Source organism: Malania oleifera, chromosome 2 (assembly GCF_029873635.1).
Source record: "Malania oleifera isolate guangnan ecotype guangnan chromosome 2, ASM2987363v1, whole genome shotgun sequence".
Lineage (NCBI taxonomy): Eukaryota > Viridiplantae > Streptophyta > Magnoliopsida > Santalales > Ximeniaceae > Malania > Malania oleifera.
In genome coordinates this window covers 14170763-14175194 of record NC_080418.1, presented here as the reverse complement: position 1 = coordinate 14175194, position 4432 = coordinate 14170763, and positions in this window count along the sequence as shown.

Below are 4432 nucleotides of genomic sequence, written 5' to 3'. Positions count from 1 at the left end.
TACATGGACAGACGACTGTCATGACTTCACGGTCGTCTGGCTCATGACAATTTTCAAATTTCTCAACGGACATATTTTTGAAATTTAAATTATTTGAAGCTTAAATAATTTTAAAACTTGGACCCTACTCCAAGTAAACTTGGGGAACACGCAAAAAGTCTTTCTACCGCTATAAATACCCTCAAGGATCATTGTTTTACACACCAAGAAATCAATTCAGCTCTCATACTCTCTCAAAGCTTACTGAAATTCTAAAAGCTCTCTATTGCTCTCATCACTCATGAAAATATCTAAAGTTTTATTGAGTTTTTCACTGAGTTTGTGCATTAATTGTTGATTCTTTCATTCATTGAAAGATACTCACTGTGATAAATTTCTAGAGCTTTATTCTGAAATCCATATTCTGAATTTACTGAAGTACATAGTGTTTCAATTTGTACTAATCAGCTCTTTGAGGAGCAAGTTCTCGTACGCCTTGTTTTGAATCTTTGTAACAGGTTGATTGACGGTTCAAGTGCTGAATCGTTGGACCAAACAAGGGGATATTGTTTGGAGAAGGCGAGCTCTAGCCTTACCTAAGGAGTATTGCAATTGGTGTTGTTCCACCTGGTAAAGGAGCAGTGATAGTGAATCCCTTCTATGTTTTGCCAAGGGCGAGGACATAGGTTGTGTTGAAGCCGAACCTCGTAAAAACCCTATGTTCTTTTTTCTTTTCCCTACTCTTTATTTTTCAGCAAATGATATAATCTGTGTGATTGCTTTAAAATTCAATTCTGAATGTTTGGTTGTTAAATAGACCGGAATGTAATTTGTTTTGAATTGATCAACATTGATTGCGGAAACCGAAAGGGACTACATTGGTTGATCATCCTTGACTTATTAATCTGAAAGTTTATTTAAAAGCTGAACATTAGGAAGAAGAATCATTGTGATTCAGGGCTTATAACAAGTTCAGCAAATTTACATATTGTTACAAGGATTGAGCGATTGATTATATTGTTTTGATTGTGATAAAATTTGTGATTGTGTTTAAGTTTTGGTTATTGTTTATAAATCAAAAGAACTAAGACAAAGAGGAATAAAATTTTTAAATCTCAATTCACCCCCCTCTTGGGAAGCTATTCCAATCTCAATTGGTATCAGAGTCTAGTTATAGTAATTCCTAACAAGAAGCTATATAAAGATCGAATGACAAATATAGGAGTAGCACCCTTCGGTGAGGGACAATCATCAACACATCTACCAATCTTTTGTGGACATAACTAAACGTTTTGGAAAAAGAGAATGCAAATATATCTCCAACACATGGATTGGAAAGCATGGGAAGTAGTTATAGATGGAGACCTTATTCCCACTAAGATAGTAGATGGAAAACAGATTCCAAAAGAGAAAAAGTATATGACCAATTCAGATTATAAAATGCTTCAAATCAATTCAAGCACTATAATACTTTATACTGTGCCTTAGATGCTAACGAATTTAATAGGGTCATGGCCTGCAAGACGGCTAAAGAAATATGGGACAGATTAAAAGAAACATATGAAGGAACAATAGATGTTAGGGACAATAGGATAGATATGTTAACAAGCGAATATGAAGCATTCAAGATGAATGCAGATGAAACAATATCAAGTATGTACACCAGATTTACTCACATAATCAATTCCTTAAGTGTCTTAGGAAAAACTTATACTACCTACGAAATGATTAGAAAAATTCTAAGAGACCTTCCCTTCATATGGGAACCAAAGGTTACAGCTATCACAGAAGGTAGAAACCTTAAGAACACCTCTCTAGATGAACTCATTGGTTCACTACTTACTTATGAAATGACTTTAAAGGAAAAGAATCCTGAACCCAAACATAAAAGATCTATTGCATTAAAAGCCTCTAGTAACAGCTCAAGTGAAAAGGAACGTGAATCAAGCGGCTTAGATCAAGATGAATTAGCATTCATCACTAAGAGATTAGACAAGTTCTATAGGAAAAAAAAAAGGTTTCCTAGAAAATTTAACAAAAAGAAATCTAAAAAAGGAGAGACAAATAGATAAGAAAATAAAGGTAAGAATGAACTTCCTATATGCTATCACTGCAAGAAACTAGGGCATATCAAGCCGGACTACCCATTGCTCAAAAAAGACAAGAAGAGAAAGAAGGAAGCTATGAAGGCCACGTGGGATGATTCAAGCTCCAGCGAGATGAAAAATGAATCAAGTGGATAAGAGATGACAAATATATGCTTCATGACGAATGATGAAGAGGTAAATTCATACTACTCTTCAATAGAATCTTAGAATAAGTCTTGTGACAACATGCCTTCCTATAAGGAATTGCAAGCTGAGTTGTTCTCCTTACATAAGAGATTCATAAAAATTTCTAAGAGAAATATAACTTTGAAAGATCAAAATAAAGAATTATTGAAGCAACTTGAACCCTTCAAAACTATTGAAAAAGAAAAGAATTCTTGTATTAAAAAGTTAGAAGAGGAAGTATTAAAAAGAAAAGGATTCTTCGATCGACCGAACCTCCCTAGGGTCAGTGGTTTGACCCTTCGGTTGACCGACCTTAAAATGAGCTGCAACGCTCTGGTTGACCAAACTGACACGTACGCCCTGGTTGACCGAACCTTTAATAGAAAATTGACCTGGTCGACTGAACACCCAAGTTTGGTCAACCAAACTCATGTCTGGTCGACCGAACCTCGGAGGGTTCAAAATCGCCTTTAGACGGTCGACTGAACCTGTAGTTCAAACATCCCCCGGTCGATCGAACTTAGTGAGATGGTCGACCGAACCTTAAAAATGGTCGACCGATCTTCTCGGGTTGTCAAAATTTTACCGAATTTAAACTGGGTTATTTTTAATTAAACTCACTCAATCTTTTTTTAAAATACCCAGCGTATCCCCAATGGTCATAATCCTTCACTTCTCTATATATATGAGTTCATTTGCATGTTTAAGCAAGGATTAGGGATTTGGATTAGCCAAAAATCTTATGTATTTTTTAGAGCAAATTTTTTCTATGCTAAGCCTATACTCTCACATACTACTACCTTCTTGATAATCCAATCCTTGTGAGAGTACCTAGAGTGATTACACCCCATTCAATCTTGCTAAAAAACTCTCATTACATTATTTGTTATTTGATTTTCATATTGAGAGTTAAGATTAAGTTTTCCCACTGATTTAATCTAATAAATCTTGTGTGGGGAAAACTTAGGAGCTTATAGGTTTTTGCATTCATATTACAAGGCGCCTAAGGTTTTTATTTTGTGTGTGCAAAATATTTTTCACAAGCTATTTTCAAATATCTCTTATGGTTGATCATTGAAAAAATATTCTTGAGATATTTTGATTATTATTGGTTGAAGTCTTTGAAACCCTAGATTGTTATTAAGATATATTTTTGTACAAAGTTTCGAAGATTAGTTTATTGATACACTCTGGTACTAGATTGAATATAGACATTATCTTGAGTGTTGATTGCACACATACATCACTAAGTTTATAGTTCTTATATTATTGATGTGCATTGGTTATACTGTATTGTATTGTAGTACGTATTTGCTTGAGTAGAAGCACTTTATTTGTACGTAAAATTATATTGATTGTTGTATTCCAGGCGTGAGCCTAAAGAAGGAGACTAGCCATATTGAATAATCTCGGATTGACTTAGACCCGATTAGGAAAGTTAGGTGCACCATCCTGGTAAGGTGCGGTTGTAGGTTGAGATCAGTCTCGTTAATTGCCCTGATTGTATACGGTGCCACTCCACCCTTGAAGTGAGCCTTTAGTGGAATCCTTTTGCTTGTGAGCTTGAGGCGGGGACGTAGGCAATATTGGCCGAACCCCGATATCATATCTAGTGTCAGATTTATTTAACTGCAATTTATTTTTAGCACCTGTATGATATCTTACATTACTCTAATTATATTGTTTACATATTGATTTGATATATCCTTAGAAAGACCCTAGGTTGTGTAATACTGATATCTAGTTTAACCTAGGAGAAAAGTTTAAAATTCCAATTCACCCCCCTCTTGGGAATACACTATTTCCAACAAAAATAATTGAAAATCAACAATAGAAAACGAGTACCAAAAACAAATGCTTTGCTATAACATTTATTTTTCTTCCATTATATAAAAAAACAATTAGAAAAGAAAAAACATAAATGATACTAGATAGCCTGAAATTATTAATGTATATTAATGTTGCAAGCAATTACAATATTCTCTCTTTTCACGAATAAAAGAGAAAAGTTAATTCAATAATTGTCAATCCTAATAAATAAATAAACAAATAAATAGCCTTAGAATTCGCAACAAAAAATTGAGCTAATTTTTGTGCAATAAGATTATAATTTCAATGAACAAAATTAAACTCACACGATCTAAAACTAGAATATCTTTCATAATTCTATTTGTGGAAAA